Source organism: Hirundo rustica, chromosome Z, assembly GCF_015227805.2.
Source record: "Hirundo rustica isolate bHirRus1 chromosome Z, bHirRus1.pri.v3, whole genome shotgun sequence".
Lineage (NCBI taxonomy): Eukaryota > Metazoa > Chordata > Aves > Passeriformes > Hirundinidae > Hirundo > Hirundo rustica.
Genome location: NC_053488.1, coordinates 76967405 through 76985645, shown reverse-complemented (window position 1 = coordinate 76985645; position 18241 = coordinate 76967405). Strand labels below are relative to the sequence as shown.

The 18241-nt window shown below is 40.9% G+C and overlaps 1 long non-coding RNA gene across 1 annotated transcript; it reads left to right on the top strand.

Moving 5' to 3' along the window:
• Nucleotides 1–14184: 14184 nt before the first annotated feature.
• Nucleotides 14185–16801, top strand: LOC120765655 (uncharacterized). Its single transcript, XR_005704488.2, has 2 exons — nucleotides 14185–14584; nucleotides 15725–16801. It is a non-coding gene; the product is annotated as an uncharacterized LOC120765655 (long non-coding RNA).
• Nucleotides 16802–18241: the final 1440 nt, after the last annotated feature.

Genomic DNA, 18241 nt, shown 5'->3' with positions numbered 1-18241 from the left:
GACAGCAACAGCAGCAGAAGAGAAAAGGCTGGCTCTCAGCAGGTTAAAAGATGTTTATTAGCTCCAGAGCTGAGGAGCTGAGCGGCTCCGAGCTGAGAGCTGAGACGCTGAGACGCTGAGACACTGAGAGAGTTTTTTCCTCCCTCCTACCCCCTATATGCGGGGCAGGGGTTCCAGGGAGGACACAACAAATCAGGGAATTCAGGGGGTAACAAGGTGTGCCCACCCCCAAGCCTTGGACCACTAAAATCCAAAGCTAAAGGAATTCCCCCCAGGGGCCCTATCACCTGAAGCCCTCTCCCTGAGATTTCGCAATCTGGGAGGGCTCCTCAAAGTGATAGACAGGCTGCCCCAGAGAGGATGTTACAAGTCAGGTGAGGAGTGGGAGGACTGACACAAAACACCTTGTTATACAGACAACACAAAAAGGGTTACAACATTGGGGATACAGTGAAATGAACCATAACATAAACTTCTTATAAAAACCTAATAAAACAGTTCTGCACCACCACAGATTTCTGAGCAACCAAACTATCTGGAGACAGATAACAATTATCTCTACCTTACTGTCATTTTATGGCAAAGATGCAAGTTTCACATTGGTAATTTGCCAGTGAATGATAGAAAAAACTCGATTTAACTACAGGGGGAGACTGATGAGAAACCAATCTGATTATTATAAAGAGTAGGTCATGAGCTTTAGTCCTTCAAACAACCTCAGAAAAACCTTAAACTGCTTTGAATAGAGAAAACAAGAGGCAAATAGGAATAAAAAAGGCACTGTTTCTATAAATAAGTGAATTACTAATGAATATTAACTATGAATAAACACACTGAATAGAACTCTCTGTATTTTTTCTTTAAAAAGACCTGCTCCCTACAGCTTCTAACTAGTCATCTGCACACACAAAAGACCAGTCAATCTAGAGTGTCACATGTAAAGTACAATAAAAAATTAATCATAGTGTAAAATAGTACCCAGAAAACAGCTCAGGGCTGAGGTGAAAATACCTCATTGATGGTAGCAGGTGCTTCAGAAACCCCCTGAGTTCTCCCCATGCCACTGGCAGCGCAGTACATTCAGCTCACTAAATAGAGGCTGTCAGGACATCAATTTGAGGCTGATTTCCTAAAATACAGCCTTTCTGAAAACACAAGTTCCATTTACTGCCAGGCAATCACTGAATTTTGATGGAACCTTTCCTTAAAATGTACTGGACGCAGTCTACAATACTTTGTACTCTTATTTTATGTTGGCTGTTCTCCTGTGTTTTTCTCATCACATTCAGATGATTGAGTCACGGAAGTCCACGGAGCTGTAAATCACAATATGATAAAATTTCTATCATCACTTGTCCTGTGGCTCACACCTGTAAAAATGGTGGATTTCTTTCTCTCAGAGCCAGCACAGCCCCACTGGGTGTTAACTCTACCCTGAATATTTACTGAACGTTACCTTCAAAATAGTCAGGTGAAGCCAAACAGGTTGTAAACAGATACTTTTTCTCTTGTGAGTGGCTTGAGACACCCAGGTATGGATTCAAACCTTCCTGTTGTCCATATAGACACTTAAAACTTTTCCCACAAGTACAAACCACCTGAAAAAAGAATGCAAGGATGGTTTGTGCCAACACAAAGGAGGGGTTTTAAGAACAATATGAATAGACCAGCCACTAATGCAGCTATAAGGAGGAACTTCCAAAACAGGAAGTGAGATGCCCTCTGCTCTCTAAAGCAATGGGGTGGACCTACAGCACCAAAGTTTGCAGGAGAGGTTGGGTGTGGCTGCCAAAAGTGCTGGTCACACCACTGTCACTGTGAAATGGGAAGAGTTTCAGACACTTGGACCACACTTCTGAATGCAATTGGCCAGGACAATAAATGTTCATCTTGATGTACTTGATTAATATGACACCTGCCTGTATTCTCTACTGTCTTACACTGTGAGTTTGAAGTTCCCCTTGATTAGTTTCACCCAGACTCCAGCACTTATTAGAAATCTGGAACAAATATTACTGAAGCTTCTGAACACCCCAGAGAAATTTTGGTATATATTAAGGAAAAAATGTTGTCTAAGAAACATTTTTTGGAAGACAAAGTCTGATGGTTCTGATTGTTTATTCCTTAGATATTAGTAAGGAATTCTTCCTTGAGATGGTGGTGAGGCCCTGGCACAGGCTGCCCAGAGCAACTGTGCCTGCCCCATCCCTGGAAATGTCCAAGGCCAGGTTGGACAGGGCTTGGAGCAACCCGGGATAGTGGAAGATGTCCCTGTCCATGGCAAGGGGGGTTGAAATGAAGTGGTGTTTAAGGTCCCTTCTAACCCAAACCTTTCTAGGATTTTATCACTCTATGACCTTTTACAAGCCAGAAATGAAGAGAAAAGGAATATGTGAGACTAAAGCCGGAGTTCTACTTATCTACAGGTTTTCTTTCACCTAGGACTTCAGCATTAAAAGACAATAAATAACTATCAGAGAGCATTACATATGGTATGTAGATACATTCAGAATGCACCGTGAGAGCATTGGGATATGGTTGGTATGGCAGTGATTGACTAACTATATTTTATAGTGTTCCAGAAATGTCACACCCCTCTAAATAATGGTGTGTAATGTCCACGGCTGCTTTGGTGCACGCTGGATTTTTAAATGCAAGTTAAGAAACAGCTTGGGAAAATATAAAATGGAAGGATTCTGTAAATTTTATTTTATTTCTGGAGCAACTAGTCAGGCTAATATACAAAATCTTAGCCAAGTTTTAAAAATGCGATATAACAAGGAACGAGGAAAAACAGAGTTTCTTATAGAATCATACATTAATTGGAAAAGAGAGCAGGACATAATCTGTGAATAGCTATATCTAAAATTAAACACATTTATGCCATTAAAACAATCCTAGCTACTTTCTGTGGTACTTGTGGTGATACTTATAATGACTGATCCAACCAGAAAGGGAATAGAAGAGGAAAAAGGAGTAAGATAATTTCTCTTAAGTCACCCAGAAGGAGGCATGACAGATCTTCTGATTCTTCTATTAAGCTTCTAATCAACAGCAATACTCAAAGAGATCCATCCAAATTTGCAAGATTGGTAGCTACCGTAGCTGGAGAAACTAGTCTGTGTTCAGCTTTGTGTAGGGATTTCCCAGTCCTCCTCCTGGAGGACCCAACTCCTAAAGTCACCAGCTCCCAAAGCTGCAGTGCCACCAGTGTAGTGGTGTGTAACTTTGTGTTTTAATATCACATGGTTTGTTCCCTTTCACCCTCCCTGAGGTGGTGGTTTAGCCTGGGTTGTGTCCACCTCTTGGGTTGTCTGTCTTCCCTGATACATACCTCTTATTCCCGAATGTTCTCTGTCAGTCTTCCCTGGTACCAGCCCCTGCCTGGACTTCCCCTTGGGAAATCCCCTGTTATTTGAGGCTCCATTGGTCTGTTTATATAAATCTATTCACATTATCCTCCCCACTGATTTGTGTTCTGTAAACTACATCTTGTGTCACTCCCTGGTCTTCTCACTATTGGCCCCTTGACCCTAAACTCTACTATGATTCTGTCCCTTAAAACCCACGGTTTTGCCTTAGTTTTCTGTCCTCACCCCTGCTCTGTGTTCAAGTTATGTTACATTTTATGTTGCTTTAATAAACGATCCTCAGACTGCATGTCAGGCCCACTTCACTCCTTTCTACATTGACCCTATGGCCACTGCTTGGGACTCTCAGGACCCTGGGGTTGTGTCACTCCCCCGCTAAGTGCCTTATCACCAGGCACCAAACTGCACACCAGGACATGACATTTTTGTTTTGTTAATTACTCAGACTGGAATCGGCTGCAAGAACTTGCTATTTTATCATGAATCAGCAGAAAGGAGTACTAATTCTGACAACCAGTTAGCTGTTTCTCCAGGTCCTCAGCTCAAACACTGCCAAGATCTGGTGCCATGCGGAGGGAGGATAAATTAAACACCGCCCAGCTCTGCACACAGCTGACAGACTGTCTTGGTTTGAAAAGACAGGTATCTGCTAAGGAGACCGGGGCCTCTCTAGCAATGGGGAATTCCAATCCCTTCCCTCCATGTTATTATGATTTGGAAGATGAAAAAGAACCCAACTTTTCAGTCAGAGCTATGAGGAAAGGAATAACAGTCCTTTACTAGTAAATATAACAGGACAAACAAAAAACACCAGCAATAACAACAATAATAAACAGAACCAAGAACCCCGAGGAGCTTTGTCTCACAAGTCCCAGGCAGTCTGATCTCTTGGGACCCAGAGAGCACCAAGCTGAAACGGGCTGATGGCTGGAAACGGTGGGGTGTCCCCAGCAGGCAGGGGGTGTCCCGGCAGGCGAAGTGAGCAGCGCTGGAGAAGCCGCAGCGGCTGGACCCGAGCTGAACCAGATCCAGCAGGGCAGGTGAAGGGCTCTGAACTCCTGGGCACTCCAGCAGACGACAGAATTCCCAGGACCAGACTCCTCCGCCAACCGTGGACTCCATGCAGCCAGCAGTCGTTTGACCGTCCTCCCCGGTTTTGGAAAAACCGAGAGCCGCGAAACCACCACCCTCAGCTCCCGGGAGCCTTCCCCTCCCCACTAAACTAAGTGATCCACCTCTTTTGTACCGGGCAAGCACCCTTTTCAGCATTAGTATTTAATCTCCTAGCAACTTATGGGGGGAAAAATTCCACAGGAAAACTTAACCCCCAACACAGACCCAGGCTGGGTCAGTTGAATGTGGCACTGTGGAGATCAGAACTCCTCTGAAACACCCCCAGAGCAGCATTGAACTCACCGACATAAACATAAATAAGAAGCAGTGCCCTAATGAGCTCTGTGGATGCAATCCCTACAGCTGCATTAGGTGCAGTGCCAAAGGGAAATCTGCCCTGCGTGCAGCAGCTCATTCTGCTAATGATGTGTGCCTCCCTGCTCTCTGCACACCCTGGGCTCCCTGCTGGGATCACAGCTGTAGCCTCCAATACTCATCATGCCATGACTCTTTCTAAAGCTGTAAGTCTTAGTCAGCCCATTTATTTTTCAACTATGTGTGTGCTTGGATACATCATTAAGCAAACATTTTGGGTTTTTTTGTCTCAAAGTGCATGCAAATTATAGAGGTGAATTATTAATCAGCTTACGGGTAGGACAGGGACATTAGTGGGAACTGCAGCTGGATTCCTGCAGCAGTGTCCTAATGTGAAGTAAAATCAGATTGAAAAATGTATCCTGCTTCTTCACTGAATGCAGTGTAACAGAGGTCAATTTGCCTACTGCCAGCCTATAAAATAACACAACCCCTTGATTTTTCCTACTGATTACAGCAAATGGCAAAATTTCTTCTTTCTTATGAAAAGCAGAAGTGTTCAATTCTTTTGATGCCTCTCAGGCAACAGGTCAGTGGGTTCTCATTGAAGGGTTCACTCCTAACCTCTGGTTCATTGGAGAAGTTTTTTACTGATAGTGACGTAGTTTGTGTTTGCAAATGAAATTTTGCTCTTGACATACGCATATAAACAGGATTTAATTAGCAGTAAGTGGAAAAGATCTGCAGTGTGCAGCTGTATTCCATTCTTGGGTCTGAGGTTAATGCTACTGCCATGTTAAAGAACTTTGCCCTTGTGCTCAGGTGACAGAAATTTTATTCTCACGATGATTAAGCCATTCCAACAGAATGACAGCCTGCAGAATGAACTTAGTTTTCTAAGAGGAAAAATTGAGGGAAAAGATAAAAAGTTTATGAGAGATATCTCATAAAGATAACACAACCTCTTGATTTTTCCTACTGATTACAGCAAATGGCAAAATTTCTTCTTTCTTATGAAAAGCAAGATGTAAGGTAAAGTCTTTTGAAATAGGGAAGGAGGAGAGTCTGAGTGCAGCGTCATCAGCTCATCCAAGGATTATCTGTGAACTGCACTCAGAGTGTTCAAGGAGATATAACTGAAGCTGATGCAACTAACACTGTCAAGTTGCTAACGCTCTCACTGCAACTAACTCTGTCAAGAAGTGATTATCTGCCCAAAACATGCTGCAGCTCTCAGCTGTGGTGGGGCTGGATCACAGTAATTTCACAGGTCTAGCTATGACTGAGAATCCCAGAGGAACATCTGACTTCTTTCCTCCTCACACTCCGAGTGCCAGCCGTGTCCACTGTTCCAACAGCACATCTGAGCTCTGGGTGCTTTGGGTCAGGCAAACAGTTCTCTGTCTCCAGGGTTTGGTCATGGCCGTGTCACCGTCAGTGTGGCTGCTGTCGCCCTTGCTGTGACTCCTTGAGGGATAACACACAGCACAGCCTGTGAGGGGCACAGAAGGAAATGTCCTTTTCCAGCTCAGATCTTTCCAAGGCGGGTTGAACCACTGGATTTTGTACTAGAGAAAAATAATCCTCTTTGTTTTCATCATCATCACCATCATCATGATCTACTTAAACCTCCAAAAGAGTTTCCACTGTGGCAACTGTTCTTGTCTCACAAAGGAAAGGCAGCAACCTTCTGGACTTCTGCAAGTGAGTAAGTCACCCAAGTTTTGGCTCTGTGTGACTAGGACCCACTATAGAGAAGCCAGATTTTGGTTAGGGATCTCCTGAGCTGACATATGTGTTTTAGTTTGTCACATTTATTGAAAAATATTGCATATTGGCTTCCTCCTTTTTCAAAATGTTTTTGGATTTCCTCTCTCTATTCTTCTGTCATGCAGAAATAGTAATTAAAAAAACAAACCTCATGCAATGATAAAAAAAAAAAATAGGAAAAATTATAAAGCACTATGAATACATTTAATCAATGCTTAAAAGTAGAAATGAATGCTATGATTTTGACCTTGTAGTTTCAAAAGCCCTTCTGACAGTTCTGCCAAGATTGGCACACTGACTTAATGCCCCTTTCATACTTTGTCTCTGGGATTCCCTGGTGCTCAAGGAGTTTTTACATAATGTACAAAGATGACTTCACGGTGAGAAGGAAAACATGCAGCACAAGCACAAAAACTTTTGAGTGGGAATAGCTAAACAATTCTGTCTATATCCTGGATGCTCCTGTGGTCATTCCCGTAGAGTGTCTGTTCTGAGGCTGAAAACAGAAAGAGATGGCTGAACATCAGGAGTAGTTAAGAGCTACAAGAGAAGCTGAAAGGTTAGGAAAAGTCTGCAAGATGATGAAACTATAACATTTGAGGTGCTGACCAGAAGCCACAAGCAAATAAGGACTGAAATTTATTACAGGAAGCTTCAACATCCTCCTAACGTAGAGAATTGGATGCAGTCTTGAGTTGGAAGCAGGCTTGACATCCTTACAGTAAATGTGAAGTGTGTGATGTTAATACTAAAGATAGCTTAGCACTGCTATACCACTGATTCAGGTGGGTCCTCCCAGAGAAGCAGCTCTATGCCACAGAGCCGAATATTTTTTCTAAATTAAACCAAAACTGTCTTATCTTTGGGCTTTGCAGCCTAATTCTATATTAGAAGATAGAAACAGAGAACACAGACATAGAAACAGAGAACACAGACATAGAAACTACTTCATAAAACCCTCCAATTTCTGTGACTCTGAAAGCCAGTTTGGGGGCCTTTCTGCCCTTTGGGTTAGAATCTGTAAGGGTGAATTTCTAATGGACTGAATAGCAGCAGATGCAGCATCTCCAGTCCAGAGTAAAAGATGTCTTTCTGTATGCACAGCTGTGTGTTGTATGTGCACAAAGATATTAGAAGGGGCAACTCACAGAAAGAGTTTTAAAGACATTTTCATCAGCCTTGATTTTTAACACGAGCGTCAAACCTTGGTGAATCCATAACTGTGGGCTCCTGGTAAAGCACAGAGGGCTCCATTCATCTCCACCTACCATGCTGATACTGCAATACTTTGTCATCTGCTGTCACCATTTTGCATCTGTGGCATTTGCCAGGGTTTGTCTTAAGAAGTGGAAAGTTTTGCTTTGACTTGTCATGTGTACCTTAGTGTATCTTACTATGAATCTGTAGGTTCATAGGATACCTCTTAGTAGATTTTCAGTGACAGCTTTGTGAAATATTTGTCAAAAAAAAAAAAAAAAAAAAAAAAAAAAAAAAATCCTTAAACGTGAAGCAGAAAATGTCTTACAGGAAAAAACAGGGAATCTGCCTTTGTAGAGACACCTGATCATATATGACACTGAGGCAATTTGTCACCCCCTGGCATTGAAATAAGACCAATAAGTCACTGTGTGAAAGCACTTCAATCCACAGGTAAATAACTCTTGCACAGCAATTTCTTTTGCTAATTCTTTTCCACAAGCAACTCTATAAATATCCCCATCTCAAGAAACATAAAAACCAGACTTTAAACAATCTCTTTACTGGCAGCAGAGGAAACAAACCTGAGACCATAAGGATTAATCCTTGATCAATATTTTATTCCTTTTCTTGCAACAATTCTGATTTTGTCATACCTTTTTATTTTCTTCACAGTGTCAGCAAAAGCCTGGGAGCTTTCCCATGGCACAGCCATTCCACATGCAGCTGAACAGTCTGTGTAGATTAGCTCAAGTTGTCACAAATGTAACTGACCATGAAGCCTTTCTGCTTCTTGCTACTTCCAAGCACAAACACTTGGGGAGAAATGTGCTGATTCTTTCTTTTTTTTTTTTTTTTTTTTTAATCTTTGGGTTGCAGAACAGTCTGAACAAGACATAGCTCCATTCCCTGACAAGGATCAATACTAAAGTCAGTCTCAGAGAGGAGAGTAGGCTTCTGAAGGTCTGATTCTGCTCAAGCTGGCCAGCCCTAGCCCTGTGAAACTTGTGGCAAAGGAAAAGCTTTACTGATTTGGTCTGCCCTGATTTGACCCATCACACTTGCAGATTACTGGTGCAACTCTATTTAAAACCACCAAAAAAGAGTGAATTGCAGCAACACTGCTAGATAAATAGACGATATCAAGTAGATTTTACTCGAACTCCTTTCATACTTATGCTCTGAATAATTTCTTCAATTAAATTGTTAAATGATTTGACAAAAGCAGCTTATCTCCCCTAATTTTTTCATAAAATTATACACTTCCCTCAAACCAAGAGTATGCACATGAGGTTAATACAAGTAAGGCTAGGAAGGTATAAGAAAGAAAATATTGAGAATCTAATGGAAGAAGGATGGAACTCTACAGGTGAAGAGTGTATTTTTATTACATTGCACTTTTGACAGGTACTGGGTCCATTAAAGCCAACCACTACGCCAAAGCATAATTTTTTTTTTTTCTTCTTTTGCCAATACTACAAGGTTAAAAAACACAGGTTAAAAGTTATGGGTGACTGTCACTACCTCAAAACCTTGAAGTACACAAAATACTCCTGGAGGATGCAAACTGCTTGAAGGGAGGAAAATCTGGAGTTAGGGGAGGGAACTTAAGAGGAACTGTAATCCTGTCCAGAACTAACATATTATCTCAGCATGGACAGAGACTTGACAAACATTTAAGCACTTGTAGATGTCACTCTTGACCAGGACTGGAAAAAGAGCTGGAAGACCTGAAGAAGCATGCAAAGACTGGCTACTGAAAGTAATGGTCTGTTGTTCTAGACAATTCGTGTTAATTCCAGATAAAATTCAAGTGGAATTTACCCCCTTTAAATCAACATTCCTGTTATAAAGAGAGCATTTCATGTAATAACAAGAAGAGAATTTTATTTAGCATAACAACCGATGCCTGAACTGAAGCTCCATCAGGCACCATGTTCATTCACACCCCGATAAAGCCGCTTCCTTTGGTAACTAAAATTACCCCTCAGACTCGATGAAAAGGGTGAAACGGGGCTGACAGTGAGGGTGCCCCTAGCAGCAAGAGCTCAGCCCAACTAGCTGTGCTGCCTCTGGCTCTCCTTGGCACCACTCAGCAGCAGACAAGAAATTCTAAGCAGCAATTCAGCAAAATACGGAGCCCTGCACTCAAATGCCATATTACTATATAGTCCTGCACATATTCATTATGCTGATGGGCTAATCATACAGTGTTAGGCCATATAGCCTAATTTTGACTCAAAATAGAGTGGTTTAGCCATGCATGGTTTGTTCAAGAGAAGGAAAGAATCAGCAAAGCAGCAATATCTGAAGAATTTGCAGCTTTGTGACATGAGTTTTCACTGAGATGTCTAAACTCATAACATAATTCTCAGTGATACAAGAGTCCAAAAAAAGGAAGACACAGAAAACATAAAACTTATTATTAATATTTTAAATTATCCTTCTTAGGTAAATATCCCTGAATGCTACATTTTTTCAGAAAGCTTTTTTTTTTTTCTTCCTTAAAAAAAGGAAATCATTTAAAGGATACAAGACAAGAGGAAGGTGTGTATATATAATATGAAAATATATATAAAAGATACATTAAAATACACACTGAGAGTTTATGGCCATCTATATGAAGAAGATTATTATCCATCATGTTGATTCATATGCTGTAGACTATTACAAATGGCACTTGATCACATTCCTCTATTTCCATTTCTCCCTCTATGAATTGTCCAGTCTTTTTAAATGTGCTCCACTTCCTAGCAATCTTCCTTTTCAGTTCATGTTCCAAATATTCTCAGTATAAGCTACTGTTAATAGACTTGTTCTCCTCTATTCTGTGTATTTTATTTCTTTTTCTCCTTTTTAAACATAAAAAATCTTGATTTTGTTAATCCTAGGTCACAGCGGAAATTATTCCTGCTGTGAATGTAACTCATAGCATTGAGTTACAGAAAAAATAGAAAAGAAAACTGCAGAAATCATTACCATCATGGAAACACATTGTGAGAACTTTGTTAAATTTTTTTTAAAGGAGGGGTTAGAAGAAAATAGAAAACACTTGCCATAAAAACCTCCATGAAAAAGGTTTTTTTTTTTCAACACTTGCCATAAAAACCTCCATAAAAAACCAGGAATGTAACCACTGTGACTTTCATAATTTACACTGAGAGAATAACTATTTTATTTACATTATAGAAAGTGGCTGACTACAAAAGCAGATTTCATAGTTCACTGTGCACTGGTTGATTTATACCATCTCAAAATTTCACTCACCAGAAAATTTGCTCACAGCTGGGAAGCTGCACACATTGTGAGATGTAAATATTGACAGATTATTGTGCTATTGCTCCTTCCAAACAAGACACCCAAAGGTGGAACAAAATTCATGCTCATTGCACAGGAACAGGAGCATAGACAGGGACAGGAAAAAAAACCCCAAACAAAACCTGATAAACTTGTCTTCCCCTTGTCCCATCAAGAGCTGGGCAAACATCATCAACAATCATTATAACTCAGGAAATTAGTTACTCAAAACATAGGGTAAAGAGTATTCAAATGTTAGGATATTATCCTTTTAAGTGTCTACAGGAGCAGCCAAAATAATGTTTTATCCATCAAGATTTTCAGGTACTTTTGTCAATTAACTATATCATTTGAAGGGCAATTTGAGGTCTATTCTAATTGAGTATTTGGGCAGATGGTGCACATTCCCTCTAATTATTTTACAAGAAGTCATTATTTCTCTCAGCTAGATGGGAATTCAGTTAACAGCAGATTTTCTCTGAAGCATGTGGAACACCCTTTACGGAAGAGGGGATGCAAAGCAGATGGAACCAGACCCTCCTCAAGAAAGAACGGGCACAAACTGAAATTCAGGAGGCTCCATCATCAGCAAACATTTTTCCTCTGTACAGGTGACTGAGCACTGGCTGCCCTGGGTTGGATTTAGGGGTTTAGGGGAATTTTTTCGGGTTCGGTTTAGGGTTACAATTTTGATTTAGAGCTAGAATTAGGGATAGAATGATGTTTATAGTTGTGCTAATATTTAGGGCTAGACCTAAAGTTTTATATTCTATTTATTCTACACATATAAGAGCCAAAATAATCAATAAACTGAAAAGTAACACCTGGCAATTTCTAAGATTTTGAAGGGGGTTGTCAATAGGTACTCAGGGCACACAATTAGATGCAATCTATTATTTAAATCTGACCTCCCAGAATCTGATAACCAACAATTCTGGTGCCCTGGAAGTCTGCTATTACTGTACAAGTTTCTAGATAGCTGGACCTGAAATGTTTTTACACATTGCAGATTTCTTTGCCTAGGTAGCAGAACTCAGTTCAGGAGAAAGGAAAAAAAAACCCCAAACCTCCTTAAAAAATACATGACACTGATTCCATAATTTGATTGTGTTCTTTGGCTTTCCTTCTGTTCTTCTTTTCTGTCTCTCAGTCTCTCTTTGTTTATTCCACCCTAAGCTATCACAGGCAACAGTACCAAAACATGATAATGTTATCTCTAGGCTAGAGCAGTAACCCAAAGAAAGTTCCAAGCTGCTGAAACACTTCTCAGTAGATTCACAAAGTCTTATCTGGATCGTTTTATCTTCTGCCAACTAACAGTCTTTAAAATAACTGCTAGAAAGGGCTCAAGAACAAATTCTCTTAAGAGACCACTCATAAAAGTAGTTTATATCAGGCTACTCTGTTTGGAGATTAAAAAAAATTACTAGGGTAGACACAGATTGTTCAGTGCCAGATAGACTCCATGGGCAGGAAATTCCCAGATGTGGTTAGTGCAGAATAAAGGCCTGGTCTCAGTGGCCTAAGCAAACATGGCTGCCATTTGAGAGAAGAAATTACATTGTTTTCCAAATCCTTTCAACAATTTATTTTGGGAAACCCAAACACTTCTGTACACATTATTCATTGGTACTATAATGACACTTACATTGCTTACATTGCAGTGTGAGTGAACACGTGAATTCAGAGAGGGAGACAGGTGGTTGTGAATGTGTGCACAAGGAGCAGGCTCCTAGGAGGAAAGAGAGAGTGGGATTGATTGAAACAGGGAGAGAGGGAAGAAGAGAAGGAGGGAGAGGAAGGAAGAAGGGAAAGGGGGAAGGAGGGATGGAGGGAAAGGAAAAGAAAAAGGAAGGGGAGGGAAAAGGGAAGAGGGGGAAAAGGGGAAAAGAAAAATCTGTGGTCCGGGCCCCAGTGTTGATCCAGCTCATGGGGTGTCCCAGGCTTTGTGGGGGTACCTCTGTGTCAGAGTTCCTTGCTCTTTCCTGCTCCAAGGTCAGGGCAAATAAAACTCAGGGGATGTCGTTTTTGAAACCTCACTCTGAAATGTATTATCCTTATCTATTACAACTCATGAGATGTGAGCCCTCTCTAACAGGTCTAGAAAGTAAGCCTAAAATGGTGCTATTCAAAACTATTTAAGTCCCAATTATCCAATAAAGAGTTGATGTTTACATTATTTATACTTTAATCCAATTATGATCACCTGAAACCCGCAATGCGGAGATCTTTCACCCAATTACAGAAAACCACACAGGTTTGTGAAGAAGAAGGAAGAAGAAGATGCAAAAAAGACAACTAATCCACACCCGAAGTTCTCCAACTTGGCTCCCATGTATCACCGTACACTAAAATGCCAAATCTAAGTTTTTCACCCTGTGAGATCACACAGTGCTATCCAAACTACATCCCCATGATCCCATTACTATCACTCATTTTTGGAAGCCTGTTTTAAAGCCTCAGGTAAAATGTGAAATTCTATGCCTGTCAGCACAGCGAGTCCAAAATTCTCAGCATCTAGATCTCCCCCACCTCTATGCAAATTAATGTTCCCCACTCTGGAGTTAAGTTTCTCACTTTCTGTGCAAAGTAGTTACCATGTCCAATCTGCTTTTCTTTCTGGAAGTGGTTCAGAGGGCTTTGAAGGATATTGGTTGTCTTGATATCTGCTCCCTCCCCCTCCCCCCCCCGCCTACAGTCCATGACCTCAGGCTCATTCCTTGCTTTGTGTCTATTTTCAGGAGCCAAAACAATGCTGTTTATCCCAGAAAAGTGCTGCCTTACCCTCACATCCTGTTCTTTCCTTACAGTGTAATTACAAGCAGTCACTGGTTGGCTCCATGGCTCTCCAGCTATCCGTGTTTGAGACTTCACATTAGGCCCCTTTCCTTCCACATCATGAAATCATATTCTCTGCAAAGCCAGAGGAGAAAGTATCTATAAATGCATCCTCCTATTGCTTCCAGTCATGGTGTCTTGAAGTGCTTCTTGCACTGAGCCACACCTGAATGCCACAGGTGGTCTAAAGTCTCCTCTAGCTGGTGTGGCTTGGCTGCCCAATCTCTTGATGTAGCCAGAGCTTGTGCACTGCGGCCCTTCACAATGTGTCCATGAAATCATCTGCAGCTTCTGGAATTATTGCTGCTCTGCACATTCACTTATGGGCCTCTTGGCAGGATTCCTGCTTTACTGCTATGTTCTTTGATCAAAAAGGTATTAATCACCTGCTGAGAGAGTGAGGCTAGAGTAATGAGAAATTCATGACAAAATGGGTTTGCCACTATTGGCTGCATAATTGCTCCATCTTCTACATGTGGCTGCTCAAAGCCCCCTCCCTGAAGCTCTGCACTATTTCTAGGACCGTTTTGTTTTGAAGCCCAGCAAGTGCTTCTTCCTACATTCCCCACACTCCCCTGGGTTTCCCTCTGGACTCTGCAGAGGAACCAGCGTGACTGAAGTGATACCTGTGATGAGGCTCAAGGGGAAGGAATATCGGAAATTTCTCCTGGGAGAATTCACAGGTAAGTGCAATTATTCCTGTGTTTCCAACGAACCCTGGATTTGCAAACACAAACACCCCAAAACTGCTCTCTGTTTCTTAAGCAAGACTGAGTATCTCAAAGATTTCACAGGTCTTTCATGTTCTTAAAGGGTAATTACAAAACTGGGGGCAAAATATCTCCCAGAGAGAGATGTCAGCTTTTATACATGGGCTAAAATTCACTGTACAGGGCCATGATGTGCATACATGTTCAGAAGAGTAACAAGGTTAGAAAAGTGCAAGGTAGATATTTTTAAGTTTTTGAAACTTTTTTGTTTGTTTACAGGTTTTTGTTTGTTTGTTTCTGTTCTTGTTTGGTTTTGGTTTGGCTTTAGTTTCTTTTTGGCTCGTATCACTATAAATTTGACACACATGGATTAGTGAAGTTACAGTTCTAACAGAATTTCCTTGTCATTCCTTTTGCCACTGAATTCCCTAATCATTACAGCCAGGCTTATCTTACCAGTCTTCTCCAGCTTAACATACAACAAATTGTCCTTGATAGATGCATTTAAACAAATTAATAATTTGTTTAGACTGTGGAGTTTTGTTTGTTAGTTTTCTTTAAGTATTTATGTAATAATCAAAGGAAAAGCAAGAATTCAGATACCCTTCCAAATACCTGCAAATATCACTCAGAAGTCCAGGACTATGATGACATGATCCAAACATATTAATTCACATTAGGAGATGTTATTACAAAAAACACAATTTCATTCATGATGTTAACTGTGCCTGAGAAAACCAACCAAGAATAGGCCAATTTAGTAAGTGAGGTTCTGGCAGCGTTGCATTATCAAGATTAAAAAGGGAGTTTTGATTTGTTAATTTTCAATTTTGTCAATTGTTTTCACCATCTCTAGCTCATTCTCTATTGTGACAAGCTCCGGTGCCGCAGAATCAGCCCAGCGTTACTGGGCAACACACAGTTTAGTTCCTGTGAACAGTGGAAAACCACTGTAGTGAGATTTTCTTGTGAAAAGCAGAGATATAAGTAGTGTTAAAAAAAAAAAAAGAAAAAAAAAAGGAGGAGGAAAATGGAGGAAAACGTTGAAGTTCTGTTAAAAAAAGAAAATGAAAAAATCTTTCTGTTTATCACATCTATGCTTCTCTATTTCAGTTCCCCACTTGTTGCCTCAGCCTTACCATGGAAGAATTAATATCAGAAGGGAAGAAAGGGTAGCTGTGGAGCTTGAAAAACACTGTGTAATATCTTGACAAATCAATATCAGCTGTTTGAACTACATCCCAGTTTGGAAAAATATCGTAATCCACACATTATTTTCTGTACATATGGGCTTCACCTTGGAAAGAAGAGGTATCTGGAGTTTGCCTCCCTAAATAGGATTCACTCAGCAATTTCCAAGAAGTTGGAAACAGCAGTGACCTTCCTGCACTCAGCCTCAGCAGAATGTGCAAGTGGTTCTGTGGATCACAGTCACAAATGGAACTTGATGAACCTCTGCCATTGCAAAGCCTCCCAAGGAGTTCACATTTCAACTCTACGCCTTTGTGGTTTCTCTTCTTGTTGGCCTTGTGCTGGCCTACACTTGATTATACCAACTCAAGTGCTTTCACAAAGAGTGTCTTCAAATTCACCAGCAGATTCTTTCAGTTTTGATCCCTCGTTTTTCTCCTCAGCCTGTCAGCCCTCACCATTACCAGCTTCTTTTGAGCTGCTTCTTTTAGCTTTTGCATCACAGCTGTTAAAAATGACAAGTGTTTTGACTCACAGTGTTTGGAGAAGAGGCCCAAAAATACCACACAGTTTTCAGGATCTAATTGGTCCCTCAGAGTTTGCTGGTCTGTGACTGGCGTGTTCCCTCTCTTGTGTGCTCGTTGCTGCTCAGCTCTGCAGCTGCAGTGGAAGTGTCAGCAGAGGATGAGGCAGAGACCTCGATCCAGGCCTGGCTGGATCACTCACTGAAAAACTGCCACAGGCTGCCTGTGCACCCCAGAGGACCCTGGCAAAGACAAGTGACCCCTGTCAGCACAGGCTGATGGTGACAGCAGAAAGCAGCAGTCAGGTATTGATGGTAACTCCACTGCCTCATAAGAATTTGAACCCAGCCTTTTTTTAGCACAGCCACCAGTGAATTTAAACAGTCAGGAAGTCAAACACATTCACTCTGACACATTCATATTTACTTTTCTGTTGTTCTAGCAAACAAAAGGAAATTAAAATAGAGCAAATGAAGCCTTGTGTTGAATGCCTCAGTTACTGTTTCAGGCCATAAGGGGTGTTGGCTGAAAGTTCAGGTCTAAGGAGATCTGTGCCTTTGTTATCATCTGTGCATTATCTCAATGCTATGGGATTATCCTCCCCTCCCTCCTTAGTCTGATGAGAGTGCACTTCTGACACAAGGAAAGAGTTTATTGCAGCAGGACAATATTTCTTTATTTTTTTAACACGTACTCATTTCAGATGAGTAGCCACTCTTTTATATGTGTCATCTATGACACACAAAACTGATGCTTTGTGCCCAAACATGAAGAAGTAACTTCTGTAAGCAGATACAGATAATAAGAAAATTTTTAATTTAGTACATAATTAGTAAATTTCTGAAGTAGATACAGCTTCTGGGGGTGACAATGTGTCCTGAAATGCTGAAGTCCAGGAAAGGATTATTGTTTCTTGCCTTTCTTTCAATTCTAGGGGAAAAAGAAAAGGAGAAAAATGCATTCCAGAACAAACCAACAACCACACCCTTCTTGCGGCACCCTTCATGCCCTTGTAGCTGATTCACTTTGTGTTTTTTACCTGTCTTCCTCAAAGTGTTCCCCTCATGGCCAAAACCATGTCCAAGAATTAGGTGTGGCTTAATTCCAGGGTCACTCACATGACTCAGAAAATTTAGCAAAAATGTGAGTATCAGCACCACTCTAGTGAAACTTTAGCTGCTGGAGTGACAGATTTGTCACAGCTGTTAGGTTTGATCTCTCCTGGCAGGTTGTGTACTGTCTGCTTCTACACATTGGAGAGAACCCAGTCCACAGTGGCACTACTAAAGGCAGTTCACCTACGGTTTGTTTGTAAAGGCAAGTATCTTCTTTTCCATTCATCAATCAGCAGAATCCTTCCCATTTTTTTCTCTTATTTCTCAGTGCTAGTTTTATCTACCAGCAGACCCAGGGCTTGTTTGTAAAAACAAATCTTGTCATTCTTCTCAATCCCTCCTCTTTTATTTTTAATAATTGTCTTTACAAACTTTAGTTATAATTGACTTAATTTTCTGTTCTTGAGTCTTTTTTGGTTTTGCAATTATTTGCAGTGACATCAGTTTCTGTCCTTTTGTAGCCATCTCTGGATCAGCAGGCATGGCTACTACCTGCATCCCTTTGATCACATGTTGAATAAGTTGTACTAAGCAAGGGATCATGCATGGTAAAAAGATTAGAGTTGCTACAACACATAAGAGGAAAAAAAAAATTTGTTTAACTCATAGCTCACCAGGTAACTATGAAAACATGTCCCATTCTATCTTTTTTATGTTTGGACTGGTACATGAGCTAACTTTTTTATTCCTTTTGTTATTTGTTTTACTACTTTTCCATTGTCATCTATTTGCAAACAGCAGTTTGAGTCATTTAATTTGCCACACACTCCTCCAACCCTAATACTATCTGATGTTGGAAT